The sequence below is a fragment of the Nyctereutes procyonoides genome, unplaced genomic scaffold (assembly GCF_905146905.1).
Source record: "Nyctereutes procyonoides isolate TBG_1078 unplaced genomic scaffold, NYPRO_anot_genome, whole genome shotgun sequence".
Classification (NCBI taxonomy): Eukaryota; Metazoa; Chordata; class Mammalia; order Carnivora; family Canidae; genus Nyctereutes; species Nyctereutes procyonoides.
In genome coordinates this window covers 32,940,171-32,952,038 of record NW_026575139.1, presented here as the reverse complement: position 1 = coordinate 32,952,038, position 11,868 = coordinate 32,940,171, and the positions used below count along the sequence as shown (strand labels likewise).

At 42.9% G+C, this 11,868-nt stretch overlaps 1 protein-coding gene across 4 annotated transcripts in view; it reads left to right on the top strand.

Annotated features, from left to right (window-relative positions):
• Nucleotides 1-6,078: 6,078 nt before the first annotated feature.
• The window catches only part of FUT8 (fucosyltransferase 8), a 313,536-nt gene continuing 307,746 nt past the window's right edge, over nt 6,079-11,868 (top strand). For 2 of the 4 annotated variants that reach the window (XM_055304477.1, XM_055304478.1), the window contains exon 1: nt 7,272-7,394. The gene's annotated coding sequence lies outside the window, so the exon portion shown is untranslated. Of the gene's footprint in view, nt 6,166-7,271; nt 7,395-11,868 lie in introns of those variants that run through there. The other 2 variants (XM_055304476.1, XM_055304479.1) reach the window with 2 other exon arrangements.

Sequence of the window (11,868 nt, the reverse complement as noted above, 5' to 3'; positions counted from 1 at the left end):
TAGAAAACAGTGGTTTAAATAAGAGAGAAGTTTATTTATTTATTTATTTATTTATTTATTTATTTATTTATTTAAGAATTTTGAAGGTAGCATCCCAGGACTGGCATGGAGTTTCCACAAGGTTGTCCTTACTATTATGCTATAGGGTTTGGCAATCTTCCTCATGGTCCAAAATGGCTGAAAGGGCTCCAGTCATCACATTATAGCCCAGGTAATAGGATGCAGAAAACAGATAAGAAGGTTTATTTCTTTTCTTTTTATGACTTTTAAAAAATAGATGTCCCGCATAATGTTTCTACTTAGATCTTTAATAGCCAGAATTTAGTCATGTGGCCACATATATACAATTATGGAGACTAGAAAATATTAGGTTTTAACTGAGTGGCAATATGACCATCTAAAAATTGGGGGTTGGTTATTATGGAAGAATAAAAACAGATATAGGGAGATAATTTGAAGTCACTGCTCACAGGTACTTTATATATAGTTGATAAAGATTTATTGACTCATTTTTATAAACTTGATCATATTCTTAGAAGTATCACTCAAGTTGTTAATAAAGATAATTGACTTAAGGATTTTCCCTCTTCTTATTTTTTACTTTATGATCATATAATATACCATTGCATTAATCACATCTAAAATAAACCCACCTGAAATTAGTTTATGCAAAATAGGGAATACATTAGAAGAATATGGGTGGAAACCTTGGAAGAGGAAACCCAAAGCAGAAAGAAAGGCAGAGATTCCAGAAAACCTGGAACTGAGAACTCCAGTGTAACAAAGACACCTTCCTCATCCTCTTCTCCCTTTGTCCATTGATTTTATTTTTTCAATTCAGAATGTTTTTTCCTCTTGGCAAAAACAAAAATAAAAACAAAAAGATGTTCAATGACATCTTCCAGATTATATATCTAGCTGAGACTTGAGATGACCTTCCTTCCGAAATCTAAAACTCTTGGAGTAATGGCTTCGTTGGCCCACCTTACATCAGGTGTTCACCTCTTGACAAATTAGCCAACAGCCAGTCAGTAGTAACGAGGCTTTTCTTGCTGCCATCATATGACAGATGTGTGGAAATGGGAGGAGCAGTTCAATAGGAAAGGCAGGTACTGGCTAGGCAATTGTATAGGGTACATTGTAATTATACATGATGGAAAAACACAGATCAGTGGTCTGAATTAAATGAAAGATAACGGAGAATGGATCAATCTTAATGCAAAAAAAACTGATTTATCTATGAATAAACACCATTTGATAGGTCTGCAATACATAGAAGGTTTATTATGTGTCAGGCATTGTGCTGAGTGCTTTTTACATTTTGAGTCATTTATTCCTCATAACCCTATAAGCTAGAGATTATTATCCTCTTTAACAGATGGAAAACCGAGCTCAGGGAGGTTAAGTAACTTGTCCAAGAACATATAGCTAGTAAGTATGCTACATTTGTCTTAACTTCAAAGTTTTTAACTACCACAGTAATATACTGTCTCATTGCTTCCCTATTTTTGGTTGGAAACTATGGTCATTTTTGACGAGGCAATTATTAGCTGTTTTTTTCTCCTTAGTTCTGCCATAACAAAGCTATGTGAACTTGATAAATCTTATAATGTATCTGGGTTTTAATCTCTGTATCTGTAAAAAGATTGGGTTGTATTAAATTACTTTTTCCCCTTGTTAATTCAGGCAATATTTTATTTCTAAAGGCAAGAGTATGAGCTATTATATTTTAAAAAATTTTAATTCACCCAATATCTTTGAGTTCTTCTAGAGCTAAATCTGTGTAGGAACTGTGATGAAATTAAAGATATACAAGTTGTAATTTCTGCTTATGGTGTTATGGAGAAAAACCCCAGAATTATTATTTTGCAGTATTACAAGTCCAGAGAAGAGTAGCCTTCAGGAGTCACATAACCACCAGCTCAAACATATTTTCAAAGGTTTTTCTCTTTGTTTGCCATCTTCAGTGAGTTGACTTCATTGTAAGGTTAATTCCTCTTGTGGTTGTTAGATTGCTGCCAGTGATCATCTCTGTTATCATTTGTATCTGAGAGAAAAGAGAGAATCCTCTCCCCTAAGTATGGACCAAAAAATCCTTCCCTTCAGTCTGATTGGGCCAATACACCCTAGGACAATAATGGTTATCCAGTATATTAGAATATACCTAAATTAGAATTAGAATAGTCTAAGACCTAGCATAACTTAGATACCAAGTCATACTGCAGTAAAAAACAACCCCAAATCTCAGTGGCTTAAGCAATAAAGGTGTGTTTTTTATTCATATATCCATCCTGACCTCATGAGGGTGGGAGGTGGAGCATTCCACATTTTCCTCTTTTAGGGATTTAGGCTGACAAAGGCTCTAGCATCTTCAGTAATATTGGTTTTGAGATTGGGGAAGAGTAAACACTGTAAGAACTTGTACTTGCAATTAATTTTTTTACCTGGATGTTACACATCTACTTGCAACCCACTGTAGACTGGTGACTATATATAACTAGTCACATGGTTTAGCTCAACTGCAAGTCTGGGTTGAGTAGCAGGGATGTATGAATGAAAATCTCTTTATATGCAAGGAAAGAGAGGGTAAGCAAGTCTCTACCATACTAGGAAATTAATTTACTGGTAGACTTAGGCTAATTGAATTGTTCTTCTATAGCTGGAGGTTGGATGGTTACCTAAAACACACACACACACACACACACACACACACACACACACACAGAACTCTATTAATGAGGAAGGAATAGGAGTGGATGTCAGCAGTGTGAACTATATGATGCTTTATTCCAATGAAGAAGATTTCAGCTATGGTGGCAAGTCATAGAAAGGGATAGTTTGGCTCATTTCACAAGTCTTTAAATCAATCCCTTCATTCACTCTTCTGATTGGAAATAATTGGCTGAGTAGGTTTAGACTGAATTTCTACTTAAAGGGTTGGCTCAAAAGTGACTTAAAAACATGTACTGGATTTCAAAGTATAGACTGTTTCTCCATATTTAATTGTTGTGTCTGTTGGCAATGGTATGTCGAGCTGGCTAGATTTATAGTTTTGGAACTGGCAAACAACTAAAATTTTTCTAGGCCACCACCTTTAATTTACAGATAAGAAAACTAAGGGTCAAATCGGTAAAATGATGGTCTCAAGGTCACATCTTTTTGCATGTAGCAGTAACAGTGTTGTCTTTTGAATCATTTCTTGGAAGATGGCATCCTCTAAGTAAATGTACCTAAAGCAAACTTAGAAAATAAGGATAATTAAAAATTATTAAGAATGTTTTCAGGCCTGACATTCAGTTGATCCACATTTCTAGAAATGCAAACATTTCTATAAACTATTTGGTAAGAAGCTGCTTTTGAAAGCCTCTTTAACCTCCTCTTTGTGACCTGACCTCATAGATCCCCTTACTAAAATAACAGGATCCAACTCAAATAGTTGCTTTTACAATTAAATGATGGAGGTAAGAGTTTATTACGGCCCCTGACACTCAGTAGACACTCAGAAGTATTACACTTAGGCATTATTTTTTATTATAGTCATTAATAAAATAGTAGTAGTAAACTTCAAATTAGTTCCTGCATGAATGTTCTCAACTTTGGAAATGTGATAATATTCAAGTTCATTACCTTTGATCTAGCTAATCTCTCAATAAAATGGCTACTTGTGTATTCACTTTAACTTTTTTTTTCTTAAAGATTTATTTATTTATTTATGATAGACAGAGAGAGAAAGAGAGAGAGAGAGAGGCAGAGACACAGGAAGAGGGAGAAGCAGGCTCCATGCAGGGAGCCTGCCGCGGGACTCGATCCCGGGACTCCAGGATCGCGCCCCCAGCCAAAGGCAGGCGCTAAACCGCTGAGCCACCCAGGGATCCCCTAACTTTCATTTTCATCTTTTCCATTGTCTAATGGTTGACTCCTCCTTGCCCCACCCACAAGACCCCATAACTCTGGTTGATGACTAAGAATTTGACACAGGTTGTATAAAAGAATATAATGTACTGACAAGGTTCTATTAGTTCTATACAGAACATAAAGATTGTTCTGTACAATCTCTTGCTAAACAGAACTTATCTGTAAATTTTTAGATAAATAAAGATGAGTCTAAAACCTAGTTGGTGAGGGAAGGGTGGAGGAAGTGGTAGGTCACTTCTACTTGCTTGAGCAAATATCAGAAACTAGGAGTGATGAGAGACAGAGGCAGGCAGCTGGGGTGAGAAGAGAGAAAGAGTGGGCCCCAGGAACAGCAGTGGGTGGTGGTGGTGGGGAAGCTGAAGCTTGTGGAGAAAAAACATCTTTTGACAGAGATGTCTTCCGGTGACTAGTAACATTTAGAACCTTTTGGAGATATTTTTCTTTTCAGAAACTTAGCCTAGCAAGGGAAAGGCAGAGTCTTAGTAATATTCCTCTCTGGAGAGAGTTAAAGAAATGTGTTTTTTAAAAGCTGTTAACTATTGTGAATTTTTTTGAAATTCATTATTGATCTGGAACTCAGTGTGTAAAGATTTGCTCTTAAAAAGACAGTTGTATAACTGAAACTTCCAGTTCTGAGGTGGCAGCTAAATCCTGGGCATATCCTGGAAAGGGCTTTGATAACAGTGTTCTGTCACAGGCCAACAAGTGCGTTGACTCAACAGAGCACAATCAGAGTCATTAGAGAACTAATTTCTGAGTGTATTCTAGAGACACCCAAGTAATTTGATATTTTAATATGTAATATACCCTCCTATCAAAATGCCCTAAATCTTAGACAAACACTCCTAGGACAGATATTTTTTTTTAAGGCTGAAAGAAGTAGAGAAGATATGTATTTTATTTAGTTTTTAAAAAAGATTTTAAGTAATCTCTGCACCCAACTTGGGGCTCAAACTCACAACCCTGAGATAAAGAGTCACACACTCTACCAACTGAGCCAGCCAGGTGCCCCTGAGAAGATAATGTATTTTAATTCCTACATTTTTGGAAAGGAAAAATGAAGGCCAGATGGAAAACCTGATGTTTTGAGGCAAATGTAAAGTAAAGCTTTGAAATTGGAGATCTTAAAGTATTATATAAGGCAAGCTTTAAAGTTACATATGCTTGCTAAAGTACTTTTTAAACTGCTGTTTAAACTGAAAAGTAAATATCCATCTCACCCCTGATTTCTAAAAATGACCTAGAGTATGACTGATAAGATGTTAGCCTTTACTCCATCTCATGATGGCATAAACCTAAAATTTCCATTCATTTCCAACAACCAAAGCTTGTGGCCCCTATAGAATTCTTTTGTTTGTAAGCTTAGTACAGGACTCTCTTTAGTGGAGGAGGGCAACCATGCATTCAATAAATCATATTGAATGATGATAATCCAGCTTTCTGAGCTAGAACATAATTCTGGCTCTGTCAGTATCTTTTTTTGTGTGTGTGTGACTTTAGACAGGTCACTCTACTTTTCCCTCAATTTTTCTCCTCTTACAGGGAGATAACAGTCATGAAAATGACTGTAAACTACTTCACTGAGAGCTTTTTCTTTAGAGGACTGACAATAAACACCAGAGTCACAAGGTGCAGCAAACATAAGAAGCGCCTGAGCTCCTTGAGGACAGGGAGCTTTTTTTCTTCTTTGAGTCAGCAGTTATCTTATTTGTTTTTCTGTTAATACAGTTCCTGGAGTATAAAAAGATCTCCATGAATACTGTAAATTTATGAATGTTATTAGGCAGATTGCAGTCTTGGCAGGCCAGTGCCTTGTAAATCTCTTTTCTGTGATCCTTTTCATACTCGGCATCTAAGACGCCGCCGCTGTTTGCTCTGCGATAAGTACCAACGCACATACTTAAAAATACTTAAGTCTAGAGAAATAATTTTTCTGTCCTTAGGGCACCGACTCGCTTTCCGCGGTGCTGCGCCCCAGGCTTGGGATCTGGGTCCCGAGGCTACAGGGAAGAGTTGGGTACGGGAAGCTCATCCTCCGGCCTTCTGATTGGTCGGCTCGCACTCCACTCACACGGCTCTCGTCTCTGATTGGCCTCCGTAGCACCCCCTCCCTCGGCCCGCGACTACTTTGTGTGCCAGGGCGGCGCGCTTAGGTCCTCCGGCTCAGCTCGCTGTTTGTGCCGGTCGGAGCTAGCTCTTCGGCCCACTGCTCTGCATCGCGGGCGCCAGGAATTTCCCGAGTGCGAGCGGGTAGGAAGCATCCTAGGGAGCCCCTCTCCTGCACCCCCAAAGTTCTTCCCCCCCCCCCCGTACCGAATAAACTTCCGCCTCGAAGGGGCTGTCGCAGCCGCGGGTCGGGGGGTGGGGGCGGAGAGGCTAAGCATCAAACTCAGGCCCTTGTGGGAGGTCTTTCTGTCGGGGCAAAGGTGGAGACCGCTCTCACAAGATAAAACGGGGCTTCTCTGGTTGCATGTGGGTGCGATGACATTCTGTGGTCCACGCTGCACGTTGCAGCCCGACGGCCAAGATCCAGGCTGCAGGGGCTGAGCAGCGGCGGTCACCGCTAAACAGCAGCCGGGAGCCTGCTTCAGATCTGCAGTACCAGTCAGTGCTCCTCAGGGCCGCGGGATGAACTGGCTCGGGCCAGTCAGTTCCCCGGCTGCCGGGAGTACGACCTTCCCTGGAGATGGCGCTCCCGGGCCCGGGAGCTGGGCTCGTCGGCCTGCTGGCGGTAGAGGGCGGCCTACGCTCGTGGAGGAAGCAGGCGCCCAAGCGCAGCTGGCGTCCTGCTGGAAGTCTCCCGGTCCCCCAGCGGCCCGCGGCTCCGCCTGGCAGCGGATGCTGCAGCTACGCTCTCCGCGGGCGCTGCGAGAAGGGGGCGGGGGAAAGCCGCGGCACATGCCAGGGTCGCCGTAGGTGGCCGCGGCCGGCGCATGCGCGCCCGCTCCCAGCCGCCTGTAACGCCGAGGGGCGCGCGCCCCGGTCCGCGCGCGCACGCTCGCGCGGGCCGAGGCTTCCCCGCCTGCGCTCCGTGTCAGAGCCGCTCCGGCGCGTGCGCGCGGTATCTCCGGCCGACCCGAGTGGCCGGGCTCCCTCGGCTTCAGGCCCCCGCCCCGCGTCGCCCTCCCCCAGCCCCCAGCTGACTGGTCCCCTTCCTCTCCTCGCGGAATGGGGCCGGCGCTGCTCGGGGTCGCGCGCCCGGGACCCGTCTCGCGCTCGGTCTCGCGCTGTCAGCGACTGCCCCGCTCGCGCCGCCTCGCGCTCTCGCTCAGTCAGTGGCGCCGAAGGCTCCGTTAAGCGGCGGCGGCGGCGGCGGCGGCGGCGGCGGTTCCTGTTTCCGTTTCTTCCTCTCCCTTCAGTCGGGAGTAGCATCCTCCACCCAGCCACCCCTCCCGCTCCCCACCCGGGCAGCTGCGGCGGAGCGCTGTGGCGGCGGCGGCCACTGGGGACGGCGGAGACCGCCTCTGCTCCCGCCTCGGGTAAGGGGGCGTTTGGGAGCCGGGCCCCGCGCGCCTCGGGGTCTGGGGCTGGGCCAGCGCGGGGATGTGCCTGGGGCTGTCGCCGCTCTTCTCCCCCAGGCGTTCCCCGGGCCTGTTGCTGCAACTGCTGCCGCTTGCCCGGGGGCTCCGGGAAAAGTGGGGAGGGAGCCCCCCCGGGACGCCCCGGCGCGGCCCGGGGGCGCGGGCTGGGGGCGAGGGGCGCCTGCCGCCGCGGCCGTCCTCGGCGTCGCGCATCCCTGCTTCGGGCAGGGGCCGAAGCCTCGGTGAGCAGAGGGGTGGGGCGGGGGCGGGGGCGGGGGCGGGGCGGGGGCGGGAGGGGTCCCTCTTTCCTGCGCTCCACCTACCTGCCCCTTCGCCTGCAACTCGGTGTCTGTCTGTAGTCACGGACTGTGGGCAGGAGGATGCTCGTGCGTTGCGGGCTTCTGTGAGGGGCTCTCGGGCCGGGAATCGGGAGTGGACCGGTACAATGACCCGCTCCCGGCGAGCGGCCAATGCCGGGGCAGTTGGAGGCGTGTGTGCCGCCGCACTACCCCCCGCCCCGGCCCCCCGCCCCGGCCCCCCGCCCCGCAGTTGGTGTGGAAACGATGAGCTGGCGGCTTTCGAGTATCTAAACTTATTTGGGAAGGGGAAGGGGAAGGGGAAGGGGAAGGGGAAATGAGTCCTTGCTTATTAGCGAAGGGGGATTTGCCCTGCGAGAGCGAGTGGGTCGTGGCCGGGTGCAGCACCTGCTCTTGCTGCGGGGATTGCAATCATCAAACCGCACAGAACGTCAGAGACGCAGCGTGTGGATCTCGAGCCGAAGGCAGTCAGTGCCTCGGGGAGGGAGGGTCGGTCCCCGGCGAGCTTTCCGCCTCGAGCCGCGGCTTATCGTCAGCCTTTCGGCTGAGGCCTTGGAGGAAGGCGGAGAGAGGTGGTGTCGCTTCCAACCGCCTTTGGATTGATTCACCGTGGACTTAAGCCAGCTCTAGAAGGTGAACCTAGGAAAGGCAGAATCGCCCGTAGATCACATCCCAAACTTCCAGGTAACAGAGAACGAATTTCAGCAGAAGTTTTCTCTCAGTCTAGAATTAAGCTCGTCAAGGGGGAGCGGACTGAACTTTGACTCGGCTCTCTTCAGAAGCTGTGGGCAAAAGGCTCCATTATAGTTTTTTTCTTTTTTCCCCTCCCCTTCTCGTTACTCCTGGGGGAGGGGGTAGGTAGGTGTATGTTTATTTTGTTGGATTTAAATTTCATGTTGTTACACATAGTTCTTTTATTTTTATTTTTTTTAAGGTTTTATTTATTTATTTATTCATGAGAGATACAGAGACACAGGCAGAGGGAGGAGCAGGCTCCACGCAGGGAGCCCCATGTGGGACTCGATCCCGATGTCCCAGGATCACGCCCTGGGGTGAAGGCGGCGGCGATGAACCGCTGAGCCACCCGGGCTGCCCATACATAGTTCTTTTAAAAGGTGTATCATACGGAAAACATTTCAGGAGAGAAATCAGGCATAACAGCGCTATCTTGAAATAATGGAGCAAGTTGTGTTTTCCCTTCTTTAAAATAACGTAAAAAAAATGACCTAGAATCCTATGCCAAATGGTAAGGTCTTGCACGTTGCCAGCCTTGTGAAATACATCGTAAAATGTGTGTAGAAAGTCGTAATTACCTGATTTATAAATATTACAGCCGTAGGGATAAGGTGGGCATTCAAACATTTGGATTTGTGAATTTATGGTTTAGTATGTAGAAACGTAGGGAGTTAGAAATGAATAGGCTAATAAGGGACATTGAAGGGTGGTTTGGAGGCATGGATTTTCCTCTTGCTGCTTTTATAGATTGAGAATTGTATTTGAATCGAATAGCTGAACAGCTGGAATGAAACTTGTGCACATTGTAAAAAACATGCAAAAGTGTGTCTTTGATCAAGTAGTGGCTTAACTGGAGTATACTGTGGTTCATTAGGATAGTGATTCAAAATAATTTCCATAAAATATAGCACTGTATAGATTGTTTAGGTTGTTCTTAAATTCAGAGTCACTTGGGGTTGTTTTCCTACAAGTCAGTCCTATTTGAGATGGATGGAATTGAAAAAGAAAAACAATAATTCTGACTAAATTATGCAGTGTTTGGTTTCAATTTTAATTAGTTATTTTAAGGTACTGGAATGTCCTTAAAAGTGGTAAATTTTGAAATTTGCTAGTGGCTTGGAAAAACTTGTGTTGTTGTTTATTTTTTTAAGTGTAGTTATATTAGTAGGTTGGTCTGGAGGGGGAGCTAGTGCCAAAGCAAAGCGTAGCTTACTATGCATTTGAACTTTTAAAACGCCCAAACCCAGATTTTTATGACTGGAAGGAACATAAATTTTTGATTAAAAGAGTAAGGGAATTGAAATGGGCATATATTTGTACATAGGTATTTGTGGAATATTTATATACGTATTATATGTTGTGTATTGTGAATTAGTTAAAAAATCTATTCATGATTTGAAATAATGGAAACTGTTTGCTTAAGGCTTACTGAATTTCCCATTTAAGATCTCAGATGATATACCCCATAATGTAGAGTGTATGATAGTAGTTTCTTAACCTTCTTGTACATTGCAATCAGAAGGAAAGTATGTCTTAATCCTTTGTGCATGTTGTATGTTCTTAAATTTTTTCTTTTTAATATTTACAGTCCTAAAATTTTAAAGATCAAGTAGAGTCTTATGTGGGCAAAGATACTGAATGGATAGTAAGCTTAATATTTATCAAGAGTAGAGATTCTTTCATTAAGAAATGGACCCTTCAGACATCTGGAAAGCAGGATCCCAAGGTCACTTCTTAACCTCTGTCTCCTGTAATATAATGTAGTGAGTCTAGCCTGTTTACTAAATTGAACTTGGGCCTTTGAATATAGAGCAATCGTTTTTTTTTGGTTTATGGCACTTTAGTTAGATTTCTTAACTGCAATCAGTTAGGAATGCATATTTACCTCTCTTAGTTCACATATGCTTCAAGTTCAAGGCTAGAAATTGATAATGTATATATTAAGATCATTAGAATATTTTGTTTTCTGAAGATAATGGTTGGGTTATTTGTTCTCTGTTGCTGTCAATTATGTCAGAATCTCAGTACTGATAAATAAAAAATAGATTCTTTGAAATGAATGGCAATACCTGTGAGATCTAGAATAGTGAAGTGTTTACCATTTTTAAGGGTTTTATGCTATAAATTAATGTTTTATAAGATATGCCAGTATATTTTTATGTATCTCTTTCAATTTCTTAAATGGCTATTTTTGATTTACTATAAACTGCATTGCTAAATCTCTTGTTTTAATTAAATGGCAAATACACCCATTTTATATTATGGAACATTTACGAAAGAGTTCCCATTTTATGAATATAAAGAGTGAATAAAAAAATGTGATTTTTTAAAGACCTTGTTTAGTCATGAGAGACACAGAGAGAGGCAGACTTCATGCAGGGAGCCCAATGTGGGACTCGATTCCAGGACTGCAGGATCACGCCCCAAGCCAAAGGCAGATGCTCAGCTGCTGAGCCACCCAGGGGGTCCCTAAAAAATGTAAATTTTTGTAACTTAAAAATAAAACACAACTGGGGCGCGTGCCTGGCTCAGTTGGTAGAGCATGTGACTCTTTATCTCAAGGTCGTGAGTTTGAGGCCCATGTTGGGCATGGAGCCTACTTAAGAAACAAAATGCAATTAAGATTCTAAACAGTTCTGAAACTAAAAGTATTCCTATTATAAAATGAACAATATCACATACCTGACATAGGTTTTTCTTCCTTGATTACATAAATGACTTTATTATCAATCTTTACAATATTCTAAACATATAAGCTATATAAACTTTATATGGTACTGTACATTTTCCTTTTAATGGGAGAAGAACATATAAGGCCTGTGGGATATGCTGTGTATTTCAATATGAGTTACTTATATTTGTTACAGAAAGCAGAGCCATATGGTTAATTTCACACAATTTTTTTTAAAAAAGACTTTATTTACTAAAACCTAATAGCTTGCTCACCTATTACTTTTCAAAAATATCTTTTTGTGATAGTTTTTTTTTTTTTTTTTTTTGGTTGTCAGAAAATGACATGTGAAGAGGAAATGTTTTAAGTTTTTTTTTTTTTTTTTAAATTGACAACTTTCACCAATATAAGGCTAGTACTGACGTGGTTCAGATTTGCTTTTGCTATTATTTTGTCTTGGCTCTCTAGTATAACCTCTTTCTTGGAGCACTGAAATAAAACTTTAAAGATCGTTATTTAAATGCTCCCAATTTCTGTTGTATCTTAGAACTTGAGTTTTTCACATTTAACAGTGGGACAAAATGAATAAATATAACAACATACTGACGTTATGATTGGATTTAACGGTTCTACTTGTCATGGTCTTGATGACTGGTTAATGTAAAAAAGTTCACATTATAAAATAAGTAATTAAGTGTTGATATTAGTC